Below are 15,134 nucleotides of genomic sequence, written 5' to 3'. Positions count from 1 at the left end.
CCAAGTCCCAGCTGATTGGGAGGAAATGGGGATTTTGCAGTATCCTTCCCCTGGATTGGGGAGGGAATGGAGATTTTACAGTATCCTTCCGCTGCCACACCTACCTAGCCACGCCCACCAAGCCACACACACAGAATTAGTAGTAAAAAAATTGAAACCCACCACTGACACACACGTTATGTGATCATGGTGTTTTTGCTTTGTCAATATAGAGGCCACTATGATTCGTCCCAACTGCAGTTTCTGGATGGTCTTCAACAGCCTCACCATGTAGAATGCATTTCAGTAATCCTAGTGACAAGTACATAAATGACTGTGGCTAGGGAGGCAGGGCTGCAAATTCAGGACCATCTGAAATTGGGAAAAAAATCCTCCCAAACAAAAATCTCCAGCTTCTTATTTAACTGTAGCCATGAATCCAGGAGGACCCCAAGTTGAGGAACTCAACAAACTAGATAAGAGAATTCTGAGTTGCATTAGATTATTTTAGGGGTAATTTTGGAGTAGAAGCTCTAGTGTGATCCTTATGTACTGCAGATAAGACTTTGCAATGTAAAGTAGACTTCCAGGGAAGTTGGCAGACCGAAGATACCATTTTCTGAATGCGGGATCAATATTTGTAGGGATGAATATGGAAATTGATGGTAGATCAGCTCCTACAGCCCTCTCTGGAAAAGGAGAGCATGCGAGATCACCCAAGCTGTTCTCTTTGTGGTTGCTCTTCATGAAGTGACTGCAAAACAGTGATCTTTGCAGGAAGGAAAATTGAGAGACAAGGAAATAGTCTCCAGCTCCAAACTGAGCCTTTTCAAAGGACACTATGTTCCCTTTGGAAGTGTCTATTAGGTGCTTCAAAGCAACTAGACACTTTCAAAGTGACAAGACTGGAAATACCAGGTGATTATAAATCCTTAATATAAGAATATGAAGATCTAGTTTTATAACTCTTAATAATTTAAAATAGAAAGCAAAACAGCTAAACAATGTTTTGGCTACATAAAGTTTTAAATGGGTTAAGGATTCAGAAAACATTGGAAATTGGATTTTGAACATTAAAGCTTTGAACTTATTTATCAAGAATAATTGCATGCTTGTGGGAAAGAAAAATGTTTCTGTAGATTGAAGACGTAACAAGTAACTGATAATAGTTTTCAGAGATATCTTTGAAGAACTGCACAGGATTCCCCAATATTGGGAATTTGATTCAATTATGCCAGCTATGTCATGACTTCTTGGGAACAATCTGTTCCTAGAACAGGATGTTGCCGAACAAAATATGCAGCAAAAGAAAAATATGAACAAGATCCTGAATAACAGCTTGTCATCAGATATAAAGAGGAAGCTGGATGTGGCTTTAAAATTAAGGAAGAAATAAAAATGACAATCCCAGTGAGCAATTGGAATAATTTATTTTTGTTGAATTCATAAAAGAGCCTATTTAAATTATTGAAATTTGTAACAAGGATCAACAAACATTTGAATGGATTCCAGAGAAATATTGTTCTGTACAGAAAAAAAAAAAAAGGAATACAAAGTTGGATGATTTGACCAGGGATAAAAGTGAACATATTGCTATTCTGGATGGGTTTGGTTGGTTGATTGGTTTTGTATGTGTGCTGAATTGGCTGATAAAATGTAGTTTATTGGTTTTGCTTATATATAATAAGGTGTTGTAGTTCTTTCTCCAACAATTCCTTTATGTATCCTAACTTTATAGTACTTAAACTGGCTTTGCATCTAATTGTGTTTTTACTCTAATAAGGAAGTTTGGTGACCTTGTCTTTTTAAAGGAGAAATTATTTTTATGCTAAATTTTAGTCTTTTGTTTATATCAGGATACTGAGATTATTTCATATATATGAAGTATGAATGTGTTTATAGTTTATACTTCAGATATGTACTCTTTATTTAAATGGGATAAATTGTTATTTGGGGTGGGTTTCTTTGGAATTGTTGGTATTTGGGATGGGAAAAATATTTCTTGGAGCTTGCCTTTTGTAAAGAAGATATGGTTTCTTTCTATTATGTTAATCTTTGATTTTCTTTTATTTTGTTTACATTGGGATATCAGGACCATTTTTATGCATTTAAATGGGATTTTGTTTACATCTCAGAGTTGAGATGTGGAAAGTTGAATTTATATATGTTAAGTAATGCTAATATTTTAGAGTTCTGTTTGGACTATTTGCTGATAATTAAGTTGGGGAAGGTGTTACTTGATTTGCTTATTGTTAAGAAATGGACTATGGGGTAAAGAGTTTTATATTAGTTAGTTAAGAAGAGAGGAACAGATTATGAAATTTTTTATACTTATCATCTTGAGATAGGAAGTCACTTTCTGGGGTAAGGGTATACACACACCCTCATACACACACAGATGGTGCTTTCTTGCACCATTTTCCTTTCTTTTTAGTTTGTATTAACTTTTATTGTTTTATCTACAACTTTTAATAAAATTATCACCCTGGCAATATTATCTGACAATACTATCTAATATATCTTCATTTTTTCTCTTTATCATATTCAATCCTCACTTACTGAAATAATGAATATGACACTACTTATTAGCTTAGTTTGGAATGTACCAATTAGTGAGAAAAAAAAATATTCCTTTACCCATATATAGAATACGCTTCAGAAAAATCCATGTCCGTTTTAAGATAACATCTGAAACTAAAAGTAAAGGTTTTTCTAAATATATTCTGAGTTAGGAAAGAAAGAGAAATGAAAAGCACAAATACTTAAAATGAAAGCAGCACAAAAAAAGGAACAATACTTCTGTAAATTATAGAAGAAAAATCCAAAGGCAATCCTGCATTAAGCTTGCATTAAGCTAAGGAGAAACTTTGCAAGCAACCAATGGGTTGAGCATCTTTTCTACTGTATAATTAATTAAATCCCAAATACATTAATTGCTATACAAAGCAATTTTTGGAAAACAGAAATGTTATTTTATCCCATCAATTCCTGTTGAAATAAAAATATGTTAAGTTTTTAAAGCTTTTGAAATATGATTGTGAGCAAAGTTTCCATAATTCCAAGACAGGTGCCATTCTGGCTGAAAGTTGGGAGTGGTTCTTAGAAGAATAGATGTTAAATATTGCTTAAAATGTTGCAAGAGATTTCAGGAAACCATCTGGATCCATCAGCTTCCAAGAAAGATTCTTAAAATTAGACCACTGCCTTTGATAATTAAGACTATTATAATGGTATATGTGGAGGTGGGATTCACTTACCTCCCCTACCGGTTCGCAAATGTGAGTGTGTACCCATGTGCACAGCCTTCTGCGCATGCACAGTAGTCATTATGTCCGGGCGAGTGGGCAGAGCCTCCCGCAGTCGCCGCTACAGGTTCGTGCGATCCAGAAAGAACCTGCTGAATCCCACCACTGGGTATATGGGAATGACCTTGGGAGACAGGAGGAAGACCTGCAAACTAGGCAATGTTCAGATAAGAGGCCTACAGACGAATAGGGGCATGGCAAACATCTCAGAAGAGACCCTCCCTAGTTTCTTGGACTGTAAAATCAAGAGTGGAGATATGTAATTTAAGACTTGCAAGATTCTGCTAATGTAACTTTCACTAAAGATTGAGCTGGTATTCCTGGGTGTGCTTCTTGCCTGGATTACTTTGAAGTAGTCTACTTAATAACTCAGAACTGAAGATTGTCTGTTCTACCTTTGATTATTGTTTCTTAAATTAATACAGAAAATCAAGTACTGTACAATCTATGTTCTGCTAGGTGCTTTTGTTACAAATTATAAATCTTGGTTGTTTCAGCAGCTATGAAATTTTGTACTCTCTCAAACAATTTCATGTTGAAAATTCTCAAGACCACAGACGTCAGATTCTTTAAAGCCCTCTCTGAAATCATCTCACTCAGCTCAGACAGGGGGACACTTAGTACAGAAGATGGGCTAGCAACCAAATTTCTAGACTCTTTCAAGTTCCCGGCACAGATGTTCAAATCTGACTATTGTTAAAATAAACAATTTGACCAGAGAGATAACAGCCTGGGTTCACTTTATAGCACTAAACTATAATTTGCATATCTAGGAAAGCTTCACACCTCTCAGATCATCCACCAAGGTTTCAATTATACACATCAAATTGCACATTGTTCAAGGTTAAGGCAAAGATGTTTTTAGCTTTCCAACCAGCCAACTTGGTGTTTACCAACAACTTAAAATCTTAGAGGACCACAGTTAAGTCATTAGATTTATGAAGATCAGACAATAGGCTGTAAGTAGAGGCCTGACTCAATAGCTCTATGTCTGAGTTTATATTCACTGAACTCAATATCTTCATCTCCCACCATCCTAAATCTTGATATCTTTAAAATTGGGATCCCAGATTCTGCAATTCCCTTTTGGTCTAATGCATAATGGAAGCAACATAAGCCATCCTTATGTGTTTCTCAGAGGCTGAAGCAAACTGAGCAAGAGAATTTGTACGTACACAAACTTTCTTTCTTTTTAAAAAATATTTAGTTCCTATAGTACTCAAATGCTCAAAAATTAATGACAAAGGAAAAACAACCATACACACACAACCCAGAGATCTAGATTAAAATCACTTCATTGCTCTTTTTTTAAAAAAGGAAATGTTAATCATTCTCTAGTTTACAAAAAGAGATAAATGGAAGCCATTTCAAAGAACTGGACTCTCTTAAAAACCTTGAATCTCATGTGGATGTATGCTTTTTCTTATGTAGAATTTGTTAATGTGGATAGGAATTGCATGTCCCCACTTTGGTACTCCCTTCCTCATATTTTGGAATAATTCTCTCAATTGTTTCAATCTTTTCATTTATAAGGCAAGTGCTAATTTTGCTTGCTGTCACTACCTTCTCCCCTCTTCATAGCAAACATTGGCTTTTCATTTTCTTTTCAGTAGATAGTGGATATGAAGGGGAGGGCCCCAGTGGTGGGATTTAAGTAATTTAACAACCGGTTCTCTGCCCTAATGATTTCTTCCAACAACCAATTTGCCAAACTGTTCAGAAAGTTAACAACCGGCTCTCCCAAAATGGTGCGAACTGGCTGAATCCCACCACTGGAGGGCCCAGCCAAGAGTGGAGAAAAATTTCCGGACTTTCAAAAAAAAGAACTGAAATGGCATTTACTCCTGAATTTCATTCTGATATAATCCAGGAGTGCATTGACATATTTATCATCAATATTTTGCCATTACAATCTGTGTCCTCTATAACTTGCTGCCCTCCAAGTACATTTCTCAAAGCTGTCTAAAAATTCTGGAGTCTCAACTCATTTCAAGGGTTCCAGGCTGTAGAAAGCTAATTTATTTCTTTACAGGTATTTACTAAATATCTTTACAGGTATTTACTAAATCACATATAGCATCTGAACTTTGTCCTTTATGTAGCTGCTGTCTTACCCTTCTCATTTATGTGAATAGTAAACTTGAAGGCAAACTGGTAGCTTCCCATTTTATTTCTTGTAAAAATGATCATATGCCTTATGAATGCTGAGGAGCATAATAGGTTGCATTTGATTGGCTGGTTGGTCTATTTATTATGTTCATGCTACAAATCATGCACCCATACCAAGGATTATGGTCAGGACAGGGGTGGGTTCTACTTACCTTTACTGCCAGTTTGCAGCGGGGCCACGCGCGCGGGCTCACTTTGCTTACATGCACTCTCTTCTGCACATGTGCAGAAGCTTCTGCGCATGCGCAGAAGCGTTTTGGTGACGTGGGGGTCAGTGGGCGGAGCCTCCCACCAGTTTTACTACCAGTTCTATAGAACCGGTGCGAACCGGGGGCAACCCACCACTGATTACCGTAAAGGGGAAATCACAACATGTATATGATGTGTATATGTGTTCCATTCTCCAGTTAATCAGTTTCAGGCCATCAACTCCAAAAACTGAGATCTAAACTACACTTTCCTTAAAGATAGCTGTATGGTATAGTGGTAAAGGCATTGGTTGTGGCTTGGGAGATTCAGTTTCAAGTCCCTATTGACCACAGAACACCCTGGTTAAGACCAGTGGTCGGTTGTCCCCGGTTCGGACCGGTTCATAAGAACTGGTAGTAAAACTGGCATGAGGTCCTGCCCACTGCCCTGGATGTCGTTAGGGAACAGCCCTGATGCCTCCAGTTCGCAACAATCCCATTGTGAACCGGTAGTAAGGATAAGAACCACCCCTGGTTAAGACCTACCTGACAAAAAGTTGTGAGAGTAAAATTAGGAGAGACCCCCAACACATGATGCTTTGAACTCTCAAAATAAAAATTAGGATATAAATGCAAAGGGAGAGAAAGGGAAAACAGCCAAAAAGTCTCTGAATAATTCAGGGTGAAAAAAGTGCAAATACAAGGAGAATAAAGAGATACAGCAATCCCAAAACAAAGTGAATATGAAGAATGGTAGGGTCAAACATCTAATTAGAAGCAGACAGTCAATGCATAGAATTTAATAAGCTTAATAAACAAGTTAGTTCCATTATGTTTTCAATAAATATTGGGATTGAACAAATACTTGGCTTTTACAATTGAAATCAACTAAATTTACCTTTATTAACTACCCCAAACCTAGTGGTTTTACCTTTTACCTTTATTTACCTTTATTAACTATCCCAAACCTTTATTTACCTTTATTACCTTTATTAACTACCCCAAACCTTTATTTACCTTTATTACCTTTATTAACTACCCCAAACCTAGTGGTTTGCAAACCCAATTTAATTTTTAAAAACCTTTTGTTTACCTGATGCAATCTTTGGATAGTAATAATAATAATATATATCCATTGTTCCATCACAAGTAGTCTAAAAATACCCATTAATTTTCATGATAACGTATGTTCAATAGCTGAACATCCTACTTATATGTTATGAAAGTAATTCTGTTGGACTACCAATTCTTTTTAAGGCTTAGTCAAATAAATGTTTGAAGTGTACTTTCAATTACAAGATATGAAAGAGACCTGAAATTTGGTAGAAAGGGGAAGCTACCTATGCATCTATTAAAAGCCTGGAATTCTTGAAAGGATCTTTTAAGTTAGGTCAAATGGTAATTTAGCATGATGATTGAGACTGAAAGGATACTGGTTGGACTTCAGCCCACAAATTGTCACTTCTTGATTGAAGTGAGATTTTAATCTGGGACTTTCCAGATAGTTGTCCTAGGTATTCTACAACAGAGGTTTATGTTTAATATGCGAATATTTAACAGATGTGATATTCGCCTTTCTAAATTCCTTGTAGTCCTGAGTGATCTGAGCATCATTCCAGAGAAAGTGCATCAAACTGTTGTAGGACAAAGCATTTTAAAATTATACCAACCTTGTAATGTAGCAGAATGGCAGTTGCTAACTTCGGTCTCTCTGATGCACTGATAATGAGGCTCAAAGGGGAAGTGTGCAGTTAACTCAAGGGGTTTTCCTCCAAGGCATGTTTTGATGTATCTTCTATCTTGTAGATTGGAGATTTTCTAAAGGGTGCATAGCCTACAAACCCACAGGAAATCCTTTAGGCAAAAATATTCCAAGCCACATCCTGCATTGCACCTGCTTTATAAAGTTTACCTTAGCAGCAACAGGCCTAGATGGTATTGATAGGTAAGCTTTGCTACATGCCAAAGAATACAGGTGGTCCACGACTCACGACCATAACTGAATCCAAAATTCATGTTGCTAAGTGAGATGGTTGTTAAGTGAATTTTGCCCCATTTTACGACCTTTCTTGCCACAGTTATTAAGTGAATCACTGCAGCTGTTAATTTAGTAACATGGTTGTTAAGCGAATCTGGCTTCCCTCACTGACTTTGCTTGCCAGAAGGTCACAAAAGAGGATCACATTGATCCCCGGGACACTGCAACCATCACAAATAGGAATCGTTTGCCAAGCGTCTGAATTTTGATCATGTGACCATGGGGATGCTCAAAAATGGTCTTAAGTCACTTTTTTCAGTGATGTCGTAACTTCAAAGAGTCACTCAATGAACTGTTGTAAGTTGAGGACTATCTGTACCCTACCTGAACAACTGGTGAATAAGCCTCAGGATATTTCCCCCAAAATAAGACATATCCTGAAAATAAGCCCTCACTTGATTTTTTACATGTGCACCTAATATAAACCCTACCCCAAAATAAGCCCTAATTAAGACCCTCCCACCATCTGGTTTAAGAAGGTTGGGTGAGGTGCATATGTAAAAATCAAGCTAGGGTGAGGGTGGGGATGGGGGGGTGGAGCTGCCCCACGCACCTCGCACCAGCTTACTTTAGGACCGTCGCAGCCAGGCTCCCCATTCCCTGACAGCTGTTGTGCCACTGACTGATTCCTTCTGTGGCCACTTGCAGCCGCTTGTAGCTAGATGCCATGTGGTGCAACACATCAGTGCTGCTGCTTGGGTGCACAATGATACAATGCACCACACAGCCTCCGGCCATGAACAGTGACACCAGCGTGATGTGCCATGTGGTATCCGGCTGCAAGTGGCAGCACTGGCGTGATGCACCACAGCGTGTCCAGCCACAAGCAGCCACAAGTGGCTGCAGAAGAAATAGGTCAGCAGCACAACAGCTGTCAGGGTCTGGGAGGCCTGGCTATGGTGATCCTAAAATAAGCAGCTGTGGGGTGTGTGGGGCAGCTCCACCCTCCTACCCCTGCCCTAGCTTGATTTTTACGCATGTGCCTTGTCCCACCTCATACAACCAGACACAGCGGGAGGGGCCTTAACTAGGGCTTATTTTGGGGATAGGGCTTATATTAAATGCACACGGAAAAGTCAAACTAGGGCTTATTTTCAGAATAGGTGTTATTTTCAAGGAAACACTGTATTTACAAGTACTTAAATATGATTTTAGGAGGAAAAGATGCCATAATATAGACAGGCATGATATGATTAATTCCTGATCTGTATGATGTCATGTTCCAGGCTAAGGAGGGTAAAGGACACAAACAAACCTGGTCTGTTGCTGCCTTTTTATTTCTGGCACTCACTGACAATCCAAAAGAAACTATTGTTAGGGCTATCAGCCCATGCTTCCCACTGCCTTTTATACTTTAGTCACCGCCCACCCATCATCCAATCACACGCGCAATCCCCTCCCATGTGATTTGGAAGTATTTACAATATTCAATAGCCAGCATCTGCCTGGCCTATCCCATGTCCCTCAGACTGCTTGGCCACACCCACTGGGCAAAGGGAGCCAGCCACTGGGCTGGTCATCAGTCAATGACAGTCAAGAGAAGATGCAGAGTTAGAATTGCTGCCAGGAGAGTCCAAGTAAGATGCAGGGAGATTGGAGGTGTTTCCTCCTGCTTTTGCTGGTCTCCTTGCTGACGTCATCGCTGCGTGACCGCCTCTTAGCTGTTTGGCGGCCACATGACTCCCCTGTGGAAAGGCAGACCTCTGGAAACAATTCGGAGCCCTGCCGTTGCTCCCACAGGTACCAGGCAGTGCAGCACCATAGTGTGCATTTATTTATTTATTTGTTTGTTTGTTTGCTTGTTTGTTTGTTTGTTTGTTCAACTTGTATGCTGCCTTTCTCCGAAGGCGGCTTACAATGCATTTAAAAACCATATATAAAAACATTAAAAATTAAAACATTAAAAACAATTAAAACCCATTCACACCATTCATGGCCGGATCTCGCCAGATCGCAACAGCGAGATCAACGGCCCCAGGCCTGCCGCAAAAACCAGGTCTTCACTGCTTTTCGGAAGGCCAATAGGGTGGGGATGGTCCGGATCTCAGGAGGTAACTGGTTCCAGAGAGCTGTGGTAGCCACAGAGAAGGCCCTCCCCCACGGGCCCACCAGCCGGCACTGTTTAGCTGACGGGACCTGGAGGAGACCAACTCTGTGGGATCTTACCAGTCACTGAAGCTATGCGTTAGAAGGCAGTCTCGAAGATGACCTGGGCCTCAGTCATGTAGTGCTTTAAAGGTAATAACCAAAACCTTGAATTGTGACCGGAGACCAACTTAGCTCCAAGTACAGCTGGGTGGTCGCTTCCCCCCCCCCCCCGAATGGCAGCTCCGGGCCGGCCGGCACACTGGAGCTGACATATGAATCTATTAAATGAAGCAATGGAATAATTAGAGATAGATCTTAAGGCAATGATGCAGAGATTCCCCTTTAAAAAGCAAAGGCTTGATACAGAGAACAGTGAGAATAAGAGAGAGGAAGAGAGAAATAGGAAGAATAGGAAGAAAGGAGAATGTAAAAAGCAGGAAACATGAAATTGACACGAAGATACCTTGCTCAGAGTTCCTTTATCCTAGAGTACCATCAGGATGAGATTTTATCAGAATTTGGATAAGTAGGATAAAGTTTTATTTGATTTACTCTTCTTTCCTATAACTGATGGAAGAGACGTAGCTGAAATTCTAAACCAGTATTAAGAGGTTACACCAGTCAGTAAGAGAAAGAATAAATGGAAACTTAATTCAGTCAAGGTACGGTTGCTTGGAGTTTCTGGGTGGGGGTGTACAGTCTGTTTGGGAGAGATTTGCACTTTTTCTGAAAAACTAAAAATACAGTTTGAGTTTTTGTTTGACTTGCATAAACGTTATCTCTTAGAATGGTCTGAAATTATTGTCCTGTCCTATCTTGTGAAAATGGATCTTGTTTCAGTCACTCCTGCCCGCGTTACACAGAGTTTAGATTATTCTAATACTCTACACAAAGGTGGTGTGAAGTATAACAGGAGCATTCCAGGTGATTCAAAGTGCGACTAAACTGCAGGTAGAAGCAAGGTGACCATACTTCAGATATATCCTACACCAGTAGTGGGTTCTACTTACCTTCGCTACCGGTTCGGAACTGTGAGAGCGCACGGGGTGCTTCTGTGTATGCGCATCCATGGTAATGTGCAGGTGGACGGTGCCTCACCCGAACTGGGGCAAACCGGGAGAAACCCACCACTGTCCTACACCAATTAGGATATATAGGTCAGATGTTCATTTCCAACTTAAATAAAAGGTCTGGAGTGAATTTTAAATCCCTAAATGGCCTCGAATAAATTATTTTTTTATATCCCATCTAAGCTTGGAGACTTAGTTACAGCATCTCCAAGTAAATCTTCCAGTTCTTTTGTTTTCTTATTTTTGGACGGAAAAGAGATTTTGTCCCAGAGGATTACATGATTGATTCATACATACAAACTCATTCTTTAGATTTTTTTTTCTTTTAAAAAACTATAAGTATTGTGTTCACCAATTTATAAGCTATTTTGTTTAAAAAATAAAAATTGGGATATAAAAACATTTATAGAGATCAATTTTGCAGATAAGCTCGGTTATAGGACCATGCTTCTTCAAAATGAAGTGAAAAAAGAACTAAATTTCAAAGCCAACGGAACCTTTTCTGTCAGATTAAAATTTTGAAAATGAGGACTTTCTGAAGATAGTTTTGCAATTAGGGTTAGTTGCAGTACTGAATGGACTGGCAAAGTTTTAGAATAAGAAGCATTCTTATGGTATGAGTCTTATATTTAAATGTCAAAGTTATGATTCCATTGCATGAATCACTGCACTTTTCCTTATACTGTAAACTATTCAAGAAGAACACCAGAATGAGTGCCTATTTTATTGTGCAAAAAACATTGAATTTTGATGGGTTTTCTAATCTTATGACAAACACACATATGCACACATGCACTAGCACACATGCTGCCAGTTCTGTGTACATTTTCACTCTGTACTTTCCCAGTTTGTCATGGCCATATACTTCCTGTAGAGTAGACAGTCAGCTGGTGCTGAATTACTTACTAAAGCAGACAGAGGAACTAACGATAGAAATTATCCTAAGAAGCGGGAGGTGGGGGGAAGAACAGACATATTTTACCTTCTGCCCCATTCATAAAATGTCATTTAAAAAAAACTTCAATGAACTGGTACTGCAGACCTTCATAATAAGAACAAAACAGAAAGTAGTTCAACACATTTTAAGAATACCAGGAATTTTTAAACTCAAGACGTTTTAATGAATGAATGACTCATGCTGTTATCATCACTGCCTTCAAAACCATCTCAGTAAAATAATGTACACTGGACATTGGCCAGAGAGATATGCTATTAAGAAATATCCTGGAAGGTAACAATAGTTTTTTGGCAAATAGCTACAGATACTGTATGTGTTAGAGTAACCCATGATGCAATACTGTTGCAAGGATATAATAATTGTGAGTAAAATACTTGACTAAAGACCCTGGGCCAGCAAGCAATCTTCAGAGAAATTCTGTCACATTTTTTTAAAAAATAGTTGGTTGCTTCCAACAATTTTGACAATGAAATGAAAGAGATGCATAGGATTAACTGTGCCAATAATAAAGTTCTTTAGCCTGGAAGATACATATTTTGATACCAAATGTCTTCCATGCTTTTTTCCGCATCAGAAATGGAAATGCTATATTAGCTAGTTTTCAATAACTAGGTTACAGTAAGGTTGCTTCATACCCTAAGAATCATGACAGCTAATCTCTTCCTTGTGCCACTGATTGATTATGTACAATCAAGTTGATGTCAACTTTTATAACCACATAGAGAGACCTTGTTCAGGATATAAAAAGGGATGAAAATTAAATATCAATACTAAATTCATGACAATGGGTAATTGTCTTAGAAATGACAATGAAGATATTGAAGTGTTTGACATTTCTTTGACATTCTTTGAAATAGTTACATCTATTCATTGACATCCCTTAGCATACCAGTTTGAGATTGGGACTTTCATCTGAGTTTGGAAAGCTTTTGGAAAACTTTGCTTGTTTTTCCAGATTTGTCCTTCTTACCACTCTTGAAATTCTTTGTTGAATTTTTTTTCTGAGATCTTTGTATTCCTCTCCTCTCCTCTCCTCTCCTCTCCTCTCCTTTCCTCTCTTTGCCAATTTCCACTGTTCATCCTGATTTCTAGTTTCCTTTCTTCTTATGTTCTTTGGTAGTTTGTTTTTCACATTTATCTTTTAACAACTTCTTTGTTTCACTACCACTGTTCCTCTGGTTTTCCTATCAATGAGATTCAGGAATTTAAAGTGATTACTGATGTTCTCTTTGAAAATGGTGGACATACGTTCACTATCATATCATGGAAGCTGGTTTTCTTCTGCTTTACCTTGATTTGAAATTATACACACGACCATAATTCATTCCATAACTTTGGTCGCAAACCGATTTGGTTGTGACCCAAACCTAATTTTGGAAATTTGGCACCTACCCAAAAAAATGGCGCAGAAAAGGAAATCGGTTGCGGGAAAAACATTGTGAATTTTTTGGTTGGAACCCAATTGGGTCGTGGTTAGAAGCATTCGTGACCAGAGGTTCTACTGTATAGGTGGTTCATAATGTCTTCCACAATCAAACTCTGGCCATGTCTTTGCTGTTACTACTGATCTCTTTCACCTTCTTTTACCTATATATAGTTCACCTAATTTTTTGTACTCTAGCTCTTCTTGAATATCAAGTGTCATTCTGGCTGTTTGAAGATGATATTGGCAAAGGGGAAATAATTGGTTTGGCAGAAACTGATAACTCATTCTCCTACTTCAATCCAGTTTCCTAGGCCATGTGGTCCAACTGCATTTTCTTCCTTAACATTTCCAATCTCCAATCACAACAGCACATCTTGCGTATATGCTCTATCGATTTCAGATTGAACTTGACCATAAAAGTATCCTATCAGCTTCTGATTGTTCTGCATCAGTGGCTAGAGCAAAAACTTGGTTTACTGTCAGGGTTGTCCATGAAATCTAATTAAAATTATTTGCTCTCTGCATTGTACCTAAGTATCATGTTAACTATATTCTTCCTGGATGTTCCATTAAAGTGTGTATGTTTTATTGTTCAGATGACAAATTAATTAAAAAAATAGGAAAAATGTCTGTTACCATGTTTTTAGAAATGTTAGAAATGATATATTTTTACTATGGGATCATGTAATATTAATATATTAAACTTAGTATAATATAATATACATCCCCAACTTTTACAACATGCTCATGCATTTGGACATTAAATCAGAAATGGGTGATAATATTGTAAACCAGAACATTTAGCAATATGTGAAAATGAACAGTTATTTTAATTTTAAGGAAAAGTTCAGAGTCAGACACTCCATACTGCCATACCACCTCCTCCAGATCAACAACCAGCCCACCTAACCCTTCTCCACTTATTTTTAAAATGTCTCTGAAACCACATATAATTCAGCCCACTCAAAACCTTGGTGCTTAACCTGGGGGAAAACCAACACCAATCACCTTCTTCCTCTCAAAGAACCTCCAGTGTGTTTTCCCACCTCACCCCTCTCATATAATTTCTGATACTCCCACTGCATTGTGACCCATCTCCTCGGGAGGAGGGGAAATTCCATCCCAGCTAATGACACATAATAGTGCTTTGCACTTCAATAGGAGGGGTGTTTACCTTTCACATGGAGAAGTTGCTAGGGCGGGCTCAGGTTAGGGAGGTGGGGAAACTAGGCCGGTTTTAAATACCAAGGTGAAAATCCATGTACAGATATATGCACCAGAACACAAGTACTGAAAAAAGTCAACGCTCTGTCCTAATCATAATAGAAGAGGATCTAAAGTATGATTTCCCCAACTGTGAGGTATACTTCCATTGGGGACAGAGTGTGAAGAGATATGAAAATCTTTTTACTTGCAAGTTGTTAATAAATCCACTTTTCCCAAAGTTCCATTGCATTGTTTTCATTATTTATTTGTGTCCATTTTGGTTTTTAGGGTTTTTAGGGGCGGTTTGTACATTAAGATAACACTAAAGGAAGGCGTGATGGCAAAAAGCTTAGGAACTCTTGGTCTAAAGGGTAAACTGAAAGAGATAAAATGATTACAAACATAAAGAAATTTGGCCCTAAAGAAAGATGTAGCAACAAGACAATTAAGAAAAGGTTCTCTTGTTCAATGTTTGACTTTTTTAAAAAAATAAGATCAAGTAAATGTAATCCTTGGTAAGAGCCTTGGTACTACAGTGGTTTAAAGCACCCTGTTATTAACACAGCTGCCTGCAATTTACTGCTGGTTCGAATCTCTCCAAGGCTCAAGGTTGACTCAGCCTTCCATCCTTTCTAAGGTAGGTTAAATGAGGACCCAGTTTGTGGGGGCAATAAGCTGACTTTGTATAAAATATACAAAAAGTATGA

This window comes from Pituophis catenifer, unplaced genomic scaffold (assembly GCF_029215685.1).
Source record: "Pituophis catenifer annectens isolate HBS135680 unplaced genomic scaffold, rPitCat1.0.hap2 SCAF_1, whole genome shotgun sequence".
In the NCBI taxonomy this organism is placed as follows: domain Eukaryota; kingdom Metazoa; phylum Chordata; class Lepidosauria; order Squamata; family Colubridae; genus Pituophis; species Pituophis catenifer.
This window is presented reverse-complemented; position numbering follows the sequence as displayed.